The sequence below is a fragment of the Alligator sinensis genome, unplaced genomic scaffold (assembly GCF_000455745.1).
Source record: "Alligator sinensis unplaced genomic scaffold, ASM45574v1 scaffold268_1, whole genome shotgun sequence".
Taxonomy (NCBI): domain Eukaryota; kingdom Metazoa; phylum Chordata; order Crocodylia; family Alligatoridae; genus Alligator; species Alligator sinensis.
This window is the reverse complement of record NW_005841853.1, coordinates 1,536,060-1,547,025: the sequence shown is the minus strand read 5'-3', so window position 1 is coordinate 1,547,025 and position 10,966 is coordinate 1,536,060. Positions and strand designations below refer to the sequence as shown.

The window sequence follows — 10,966 nt, the reverse complement described above, 5'->3', positions numbered from 1 at the left end:
GAATCATCAAAGCTCTCCAAATCTTTTCCAAAGATTCAGAGAGCTTTGAATTGATTTGGACCTTTAAATTCATCCCCTGATTCAATTCAGACTCAGAGATTCGGCCATCAAATCAGGCCGAATCTCCTCCAAATCGAATCACCACCCTAAGCTTTGCACAGCCTTATCAGACAGTAGAAGGCTGTTATTAAATCCCTTCAGTCTTCTCTTCTCCAAACTAAATAAACTCAGTTCCCTCAGCCTTTCCTCATAAGTCATGTCCCTCATCCCCTTAACCATTTTCATTGCACTCCACTAGACTCTCTCCAACTTGTCCACATCCATTCTGTAGTGGTGGGATCAAACTGGACACAGTACAGCAGATGTGGCCTCACCAGTGACAAATAGAGGGGGGAAAATCACTTCCCTTGGCCTGCTGACAATACACCTACCAATGCAGCCTAGTATGCCATTAGCCTTCTTGGCAACAAGGGCACACTGGTGGCTCATATTCAGCTTATTGTCCACTGTAACCCCCACGTCCTTTTTTGCAAAGCTGCTGCTTAGTCAGTCATCCCCCAGCCTGCACCAGTGCATGAGATTGTTCCATCCTAAATGCAGGGCTTTGCACTTGTCCTTATTGAAGCTCATGAGATTTCTTTTGGTCCAATCCTCTAATTTGTTGATGTCTCTTTGAATCCTAGCCCTACCCTGTCTATTACTCGCCCCAGTTTGGTGTCACCTGCAACTTTTCTGAGGGTGCATGCCATCCCATATTCCAGATTGTTGCTGAAGATATGGAACATAACCATCCCCAGGACCAACCCCTGGGGCACTCCACTTGACACTGGCTACCAAATGGACATTGAGCCATTGATTATTACCATCTGAGCCTGCTGTTCCAGCCAGTTTTCTATCCATTCTTACAGTCCATTCATCCAACCCATACTTCCTTAACTTTCTTGCAAGAACATTGTGTGAGACCATATCAGAAGCCTTGCTAAAATCAAAGTATAACCCGTCAAACTCTCTCCCAGCATCCACAGAGCCAGTCATCTCATCGTAGAAGGCAATCAGGTTGGTCAGGCATGACTTGCCCTTGGTGAATCCATGTGGACTGTTCCTAATCACCTTCTCCTCCAGGTGCTTAGAAATGATTCCTTGAGGACCTGTTCATGATTTTTCCAGGGCCTGAGGTGAGGCTGACTGGCCTGTAGTTTCCTGGATCCTCCTTCCTCACTTTCTTAAAGATAGGCACTGTATTTCCCACTTTGCAATTATTCAGTACCTCTCCCAGTTGCCACAAGTTTGGCAATCACATCAGCCAGCTCCCTCAGCACCCTCCCTCAGCACTGTCAACAGATTGTCAATTTTGGCTTTTTGTTTGAAGAAAATTTATTGAAGAAGGTTGATAACGGAATTTTTTTTTTCCTATCCTATTTTTAGATCTCATGAAACCACTGTGATAGAGGTTGATCTTAGAAACTGAAACCGATAGAATGAATCATTTCTTATGGCCACCCAGTGAGTCTTAGCTGCGCTGATTATGGAACTGCATCTAAACTCCAGATCGCAATATTTTCTTAGATAACATCCAAGTTAAGCTAGTTCATATTTTTTTTAGATAAAAAATAAAAAATAAACCATTGCCTGATTCTTCATAGGTGCCACATAAAGATGGTTTCCATGAATTTTGATGAGTGCACATTGGTGTTGCATGCTCTTGAGGCCCATTTTTCATTAAGTTCACTATCCAAACCTTTGGGAGTCCACTCCCTCAGTTCACTAGGCCTTGGCTTGGGCCACACCTTCATTAGATAGGAAATTAAATACCTATCTTCAGCCTTTTAAGTTGCAGGATTATAATCATATACCAGTATTCATGTTGGAAATAGAAGTTGGACAAGACAATTTAACTTAAGCAGTGTAAAATATTACAAATAAATGTGTTTCTGGCATGCTTTTTCACAGTAAGTGGTGCCTTACTTTGAAAGGAGACCTTCAATATGAATTAACTACTACTTACCTTGCATAATGGTTTTAGATTCTAATGCCCTGATAATATGATACATTATAAGGGATATATTAGAATACTCTCAAGAAACTGGGAGCTGATTATTTGATTTCCCTAATGTTGCTTGTTTTGAAAGTTTTTGAGTATCAAAGAAAACAATTCTATTGTTTTTCTCCATGAGTGTAGCTAGAAACACTGCATCTGTGACATCAGATGTCTTTTGTTATTGGATACACAGAAAATGAAATGAGAATCTGTTTTCCTGCATAAAGTACAACATTTCTATTTTAGATTCAAGGGAGTTGATTTGGCATTTTATGCAAACCATACTCAGAAGTCAAGGGGTAGAATAAATTATTCACTTACCTTGAATGGATCTAAGGGACTGCTTTCTGTATTCCAGAATACTGTGTCAGAAAATTGCACCAATTTTTGGAGTTTTGGGCTGGGGATTATTTTCCTTTCAAAGATTTTCACTGTCCCATTTTGCCAAGAGAAATGATAAGGAAAAAGTTTAGCTGCTTGGTATTATGGCTCACTACTGAGAGAGCTTCCTTTCTTGTGGTGTTGAATGCTAACTGGCTTCCGATGGTGTACACTATTAGCTTTCTAATGAAACTAATGTTAAGTATTTTCTTGAAGTGACTTAGTTGCAAGAATGGAAAACCTCTCAATTTAAGTTGTTGGTGCCCATGTGTAACAGCTCTGGGTTACCAGGGTAGACTATGAGCTGTGCTCCACTTTAGCTTGAATAGATGACTGGTTTGGGTATCACTAATGGGGTTGTGCTATACGTGGATTCACCAACTGATCCTAACACATACATCAGTGAGGAAGCTGTAGACTGACTACCGGTCTAAGAGGGGAGGTTCAGCTTGCCTGTCTACTTGTAAGACCTTTATATTTGAACACCTGATAGACCAAATATGGAAGTTACACTTATTGCACGGTAGGCATGCAAAAAGTGCTTTCCAGCCATATGTAACAGAGTCTCGGACTCTGCTACCTTATGGGAGAAAGGGTCCAGGGAGAGCCCCAGGTTGGGAGAGATTGCAAGGGAGAAAGCTGCAGCAGAGCTGGCCTAGGGAATCGAGAACTAGGAATGCTTACTGCACAGCCAGTTGCTCTGTGCCAGCACAATAGGACAATGCCTGCATTAGCAGTTTATTGCAGTGCTAGTTGCTCCAAAGTAGGGCTGCAGGCTAGAGCCCTGCAGGGGAGACTAGGCATGGCTACAGGTGGGCTGCCCTGGAGACCAGGGAGTGAGCCACAATAGAGGGCACCTGCAGCCAACCCTCTGGGGTCACCTGACCAGAAAGGGCTAGGGCCTTGGAGTAATATAAACCAGGGCCAGAGTCAGGGCAGGAAGTCTGGCCCTGGGAGCTGCAGGGGGATAAAGTGTCTGACTTAGAAACCACAGTGGAGGGCTTGGGGAACAGCTGGTTTACAGTGGGAAAACAGCCCATAGGCTAGGCTTAGGTTTGAACCCAGTTGAGCTAATTTGTGTTATAGCCTGGAGGATTATCTTTTTGGTTAGAGTTTGTACTAGTGGCTGTGGAAGGGACTGTGAGGGTTGGCTTTTGGAAGTCCCATTAGTGCCCTAGGGGCACGTGATTGCCTTGAGCCCTGCTGGGGACAGGCTCAGGGCTGGGTGTGGGGCCTCAGAGCAGGGCACAGACCCATTGGCCATACCCACATCAGTGCTTTACTACGTTCCTAGTGAGAGAGTATTTCCTAGTATCTAACCTCAAACCTCTCCTGCTGCAACTTGAGAGCATTGCTCCTTGTTCTGTCATTGGCACCACTGAGAACAGTCCAGCTCCATCCTCTTTGGACCCTGACCCTCCCCCTCCCCCTCCCCCTTTAGCAGGTGCAGGCTGTTAAAGACTACTCTCAAATCCCCTTTGTCTGTTCTGCTGCAAATTTAAATAAACCCAGTTCCCACAGCCTCTCCTCACAGGTCATGTGCCCTAGCCTGTGAACCCTTTTTGTTGCCATCTGCTGGACTCTTTCCAACTTGTCCTCTTTCTATAGTGAGGGGCCCAAACCTGGACACAGTACTCCAGACATGGCCTCGCTAGAATAGAATAATTTCCTTGATGAGCTGCAACGCTCCTACTAATATAGCCCAATATGCTATTAACCTTCTTGACAACAGGGCCACACTGCTGACTTGTATGCATCTTATTGCCCACTGTAACCCCCAGGTCCTTTTCTGCAGAGCTGTGGCTTAGTCAGTCGGTCCCCAGGCTGTAGCGGTGCATGTACATCGGCAAACCAGAAATGTTAATATGTAGCATCACTGCTTTTGGACTTGTCTGGGAAAACCAGATCCATGTGAAAATGTAGATTGTGAAAAATACCTATACTGCCTTTGCTCAATACAGGCTGCAGGACCAGAAACCCACAAGTCCAGCTCACAGATGCCAACTCCCAGAAATTGTGGATGCATTTGATGGCCTATAAAGAAGCAGAGAGTGTTTCTCTGTTCTCATGTCTTAAGGTCAACTGCTAATAATTCTGGTCCCTGGAGTAATGGTTTGGAACCAGGTGTACATGGTAGAAAACTGGTTCAGATAGTCTGTTACAAAGTGTGAGGTATGCTGCTGGGAGCCCCACAGACACATACATAGGGCAGATAGGTCCAGGAACGCTAATTTTGTCAAGCTCCCACAGTTGGTTTTATTAGTTACCATTTTTCAGTTGTCCTGGCTGCAGTCTGCAGGCTTGCAAGGGCTGTAGCCCAGCTGTAGGTAGTAGGAGTGATTGCAGGCTGCCGAGACAATGGGGCCAGGTGCCTTAGATAATTAGCTGGCAGGAAGAGAAAAAGCTCCTAGCAAGGGGAGCCAAGAAGAGCAGCTTCTACAGACTACCCATAGGGGTTTGAGAGTCAGGCTTCTAGGGAGGAAAGCCTAAGACAGGCAGGCAGACAGTCAAGAGTGGAGGGCTGAGAGCCAGAGAGCTGAGACCAGCAGAAATCTGAGAGCCTAAAGGTTAGAAGCTGAGAGCCAAGAGGGAGAGAGCTGGTGGGTCAGTGAATTGGTGCCTGAGGATGCTGCCTAGAGTGCTTTTCTCCTGGGAGCTAACCAGAAACTGTGAGTGCACCAGAGACTGTGTTTATGATTAGAGACAATTGGGTGGTCTGGGTATAGGGGTTGGTTTGCACAGTGCAAAGTATGCTAAGAAACTACCAGGAGAGAGCTTGCCCCAAGGAGTGCAGGTAATAACAAGAGGCTGTAAGAGAACACAAAAAAATTGAGGGAGCTCATTAACTCTGTGCCTACTACACTGGGTATATGAGTAACAATATCCAATGGTCTTGCTAGCCCTAATGTAGTGTTTTCTTTTTAGAGCACCCCCCGCACCCTTCCAAAAAAACTTTGGGACACTGGGTCTATGATGTTCCCCTTAGGAAATGCCCTACAGTCCTCAGTTGCAGGAGGAAACATTTCCCCAGGCTTTGCAATCTGGTTCTTGAGAAAAAAGCAGTGATTGTGAATTATTTCCCCCTCCGCCCCCTTCTGTACTTAGTAGAGTAGACTCTTGAAAATCTGTACAGAACTTCAGTAAGCCCCCAGACAAGCAGGGTCACTTTCCTGAAGCCCTAGTGAGAGGAGGCAATCTGGTTGCATTTGGGGCAATTAAACTTCCAAGTGTGTGTTTTTTGAAGCAGACTAATGGATAATGTAATGAACTTTGTGGGGAGGAGGGGGCAGGGATGCTACAGTGAACTTTGGGAAGGAGAGGTTGTCAAGCTTACTACACAGTTCTTCAGTCGCATGCATGTTGTTGAAATGTAGCAACACTTCAATCTGAAATTGGGGTAACTTTCCCTTGACTTCAAGTGGAGCAGGATAGGAGCTTTGTACTGCACTATTTACTCCATAAGGTACATCTCTAGCCACCCCTTTGTTTTGTCTCCTTGCAATGAATTCTCTAATTGCCTGAGCTGGAGAAAATCATGTCCTCAGCTGGGTAATCATTAAGAGCAATTACAAGTATGGAAAAAATTATACACTGCATGGGAAGATTGAGTGGAGAGAGAAGACCGGACATTAAGGAGTGAATGGAGCGAACTAAGACTTATCAAGTAAAGCTGCTGAGCTCTATACACCTGTAAAGATGATAAGAATAAGAGCTTGTTATATGTGTGGGTATGAAATATATGAAGCAAAATGTTGCCTGAAATATTTTAATAGTGTTGTTTTCAGTATCTACAGTCCATAATATCTACTCTCTCTGAAGTGATTTCAGTTGTATTTGCTGCCATAAGCAGCTGCTTACTCAGAAGTATTTTGTAAAGTCTTGATGCAAACAGTGTCTTGTTCAAACCAAGTTTGTGTTTGCCTGAGGCATAGGTTACTTCTTGACTCCTGACCAAACTCTCTGTGCCTCATTCATTCAACAATCACTTTCATATACAGAAGGCATAAAGCCTTAAATATGACATTTTTAATTTAGGTGCATGGGGAAGTGTTTGCATTGGAGTGGGTCTGAACCTTTTGGTTCCCACACTAGACTAGTTCTGCTTCTCTCTCTTGTTGAAGGGTTACAGCTGCAGATGATGGAAAGTAATGAAAGGAGATGATTTCTCCTTATCTCTGTTTCAGACCTCCTCCATAATCTTCTTCCTTTTAAAATCTCATGCCTCTCCATACAGCATGTCACCACAAGTCATTCCAACTTTCTACTTTGCTCAGGTTTCCAAACTACATATCTAGATGTATTTATTTATCTTTTAAACATCACAATAAATATATAATAATGCAGAACAACCACTTGACAGTGTAGTGCCTTGTGCTTCTTCACTTGTGACATCTATATTTATATTGAAATCCCAAAACAGGGACTGTAGATAGATTTCATTTTTTTCACCTTTACTTTTTCTGGCACTAATTACATTTGGCAAGTACTATTTGGGATTGAAATTGATAACATGCTACTAATAGAATCCAGTACACTGAAGTCCTCCATGTTACTAGAGTGTAAAGTAAGGATGGCTGAGTTGGGCCCTAAATATTTGCCATCCCCTCGCTTCCCCTCCTTTTTTTTGTTTTGGAAGAAAGGGTCTCCTGTCATGTCCTTTATTCTCACTTGGTGCAGACTGACTCCCCCTCTTCTTGATCACTGATCAGATAGCTAACAGACCATCAACTAGGTAATTCTGTGTGGGGAGGATGTGGTTGGGGAGGCACTGAACCTCCAAGCCAGGGTGAGCACACTCAACTCTGGAACGTAAGGGACCATGTGGGCCATGGACCCTTGAATTTTACAGCCTGGGGGGTGTATGACACTGGCAGAATTGCAGGCCATCGATTGAAAGCCCCTAGACATTTTCAATATTCTGAGGTGACCTGAGCAGCGGAGGTCAGGTGATGCAGGAGTCGGGGCCCTAAGCCTCTGAAGCTAGCTGCAGCCTCAGCTTCACCACAATCCACTGGCTGGAGAATTGGCTCCATGATCAGACCCAGAAGGTGGTGGTTGATGGAAGTCAATCGTTGTGGTGCCCTGTGACCAGTGGGGTCCCTCAAGGCCCCCCTTGGGAGTCCTTGGGCCCGCACTATTCAAAATCTTCATTAATGATGTGGACATTGGCATCGGAAGCAGACTGGCCAAGTTCACCGACTAGATTCAGGACTAGGATATAGAGTTAATGTACATAGTCCTGGACTGCTTCCAGTCAACCCACAGGCCCACTAAGAGGGTCCAGGCTAGTCCCAAAGGGGTGCAGAAGTGCTCACAACAGGCAGAAGAGTGCAGCCCACAAGCTTTCTGGGCCAGATGGTCACTGGGGCAGCTTCTGGCAGCAGAGACCAGTGGTTCCAATTCATCTACCCCCCTCCCCCAGCTGGGAGGTCCAGGGGGGAGTGCTTCCACTCCCCATGTACCCACTTCTAGCCTGGGCCCCACGGTTAGGGAGTGGCACAGCCTAGGTGGGGATAAGCAGACCCCCGATTCAGGCCAGTTGCCTGTCATAACCTCAGGTGTTGGCAAGGGCCATAGGTCTGTGATCCTTGAAGCGAAGACATGATGTTGCAGGCCAAGGGACTGGGGGGTCCCTTGTGGGAGGGCCAGCAGTCTTTGGAACCCACTGCAGTGATGTGTCCCAGCCTGCAGCTCTCTCAGACAGAAAATGGGTCTGGGATCATGCAACTGTCCAGTTTGTACATATTGCAGGCCCCTGAAAGTAGGATGCCAGGTTAAAAGTCCCTTGCCCCATGCCTTGCCAACCAGGTTTCACATTTGTTGAGTTCAGGCCCTGCGGCATTCCCCCTGGCCCCAAACTCCTTCCACGTTCTGTCACCCTATTCTCAACCCCCACTCCCCCCTGTGTTGCCAAAGGTTTGCTGTTTTGTGTTAATTGGGAGAAGGAACCAAGCTGAGAAATGGGCAGTGTTTAACAGGTTTCCTTTAATAAACACAGGAAAGGTTTTGCAAGCGCAACATTTTAAACTGAACCACATCTCTTCCTCATGCCTCGTTTCCCTATACCCTGGGGTGGAGGGCATGGGGAAGGGGGACAGTTCCCAGGTAGCTTGAGTTGTGGGCAGTGGTGCAGATGAGGCAGGGCCAAAGGACCCCATAGCAGGAGACCTAATGCCTCATGCCAGGGCATAGGCATTCAAAGTCCTCCAGCCGTACTTATCCGAGGAGGGTTCCTGGTCCATGCAGGTGAGAAGGAGGTCAGCCAGAGCTTCACAGATCTGGGTAGCCTGCTGCTGTGTGGGGCTCATCCTTTCCCCCACCCCTGCATCGCATGTGTTTGCAGTGCTAAGCCCAGTTTGTAATTGAAGTGCTCCTTCTGGCAGTCCAGTTGCCCCCCCATAGGACCTCATAAGCCAGGGTAGGAAGGGGTAGGCCAGGACCTCAAGGATTGGAGAAGTGATGATTTCATTGATGATGAACTCAGGAACCCTGGGAATGTAGTGCCCACACTCAATCACCCTGGGGAATGGGAAGTTGCACAAGAGATGGGCATTGTCCTCCTCAGCTGTATGAAAGTCAGTGTCCCAGCTATGCCCTAGATGCCTTGGTTCTGTGTGTGTGTGTGTGTGTCTGCATGTGTGTCTGCGTGTGTGTGTCTGCATGTGTGTGTGTGTGTGTGTGTGTGTGTGTGTCCAGGATGCCTGGGTTCTGCATATGTGTGTGTGTATGACACACAAAAACCCACTTGGCAGTTGCAGGGCATGTTGGGGAGGCTTGCATGGAATGGCTGCTGATGGGTTGTGGCCATGACAAGCCACTGCCTCATCAGGTGCAGGTGGTTGGCTGTCATGTCTCTGCCAGCCAGTCAGGGGTGGCTCAGCCATTCACCTTCTTTTGGGAGTCTTTGGCAACCTGGGGAGCCCGCAGGGCATTCTGGGAGGCATGCAAGAACTACCCCTACCTGCTGCGATCAGGCCATGTGGGCAGGCTCCTCCTCTCTCCCTCCCACAAGGACTGCTTCCTTCCAACCTAAACACAGTGGGGGGACCCTTTGAGTAAAGTTCAAAAGTTAGAGCGCTTCCACCGCAGGCTTCTTGAACATCTTCACACAGCCATAACTACTCGTTGAATTTTCTTCACAATTCTTCCTTTCCCTTTTAGGGAAGAAATGTCTGCCCTTATCTGATAAGGGACAGATGAGGGACCTGGCAGATTAAATCTTTTGACTAAGGACATACAGAAATTATTTGGCTGTGTTAGGTTGAAAACATTTCTGCCAGATAATATTTCCTATCATACAGTGCTCATCACTGTGAGGCTGCCAGGAATGCTGACCCCAAGATTTGTCCCACTGCAAGTTCATATTTTCATTAGATTTGTTTTTGTCTTTCTCATCCCCTTACTCCTTTTTTTTGGTCTGATAACCTAGTTATCAGACATTCTGCTCCATTTTTGTACCTCTTATGTTTTTTTCTCTACTATGTTTTTTCCCCTCCACCAAGCCTTTCTTCTTCACTGAATGCAAACCTAATGATAACTGAGCTCATATCAGATTCTACAACATGCATGGGTTCAACAATAGTCAAAACAAGTTTTTCAACCTCTGGTTTCAGGCTCTGACTTGGTTTGTGCATAGGGAATAGAATAACACATTAATAAATAGCAACAGGCAGGGGATTTCTCTTCATCCCACACACTAAACAGACTAATTAAGAGATGACATGAAAACATTGACTTGTGCTTTCATGGTGCATGTGACATTTAATATCGATATTGAAAGCATATAAATCAATTGTAAAGGAGGCTTGACTTGTGTAGCAAGCAGTGTCTGAGTAATATTTTTGTTTAACTGTTCACTTTTAAAATTGGAGTAGCAAAGCATATATCATTTTGAAAAGGAGTTTGATGGAGTTAAACTTTATGTAGCAGTGCATTGAGAGGTGGGTGACCAGAACATTAGCCCCAGGCACCCACTTAGAGGGAGTATAAGAATGGCAGCTACAGTCAGCCCTGCCACCATTGCTGCCCAAGGTGCAAGTGTGGGTTGTTACACCTCTGAATTAATGAGCAAGATTATGTAACGAGGTCACCCCAACATAGAGGCTAGGGACAGAAGTTACACCTACACAAGTTTAAGTAATCAGAAACTGGTTTAAACCTGTAACAGAACAGAAGTTCAGTGCACATCAACCAGGTTCCAAATGGCTGAAACTGGTTTAAGATAAACCTGGTTGAATGTAGTATCAGACTTAACTGATTTAGGTGAAACCAGTTTATGAAACTTCTGTCCCAGACCCCTTTTGATTCAAGTTAAATCAGAGTCCTCCAGCATCCCAGTATGCTTTGCAGCCCTGGGCTGGGCTTGGCTGTCTCTCCAGAGAGCAGGGCTGGCTCCACTCCTGCTCCCTAGCTGGAGCAGTGAAGGCTGTCTCAATGCTCCCTGCCCCCCCCCCCCCCCCCCCCCCCGGCAAGCACAGATGCGGGGCTGGAACCAGGGAGGAGGGTTAAACACCCCTTCCCCTGCTGAAACTTACTTTTGGCTGTGAC

General features: G+C 46.0%; 1 long non-coding RNA gene across 1 annotated transcript in view; it reads left to right on the top strand.

Annotated features, from left to right (window-relative positions):
• Positions 1 to 4,884: 4,884 nt before the first annotated feature.
• The window catches only part of LOC102386141, an 85,188-nt gene continuing 79,106 nt past the window's right edge, over positions 4,885 to 10,966 (top strand). The window contains exon 1 of the long non-coding RNA XR_322947.3: positions 4,885 to 5,088. This is a non-coding gene — a long non-coding RNA (uncharacterized LOC102386141). The remainder of the gene's footprint in view (positions 5,089 to 10,966) is intronic.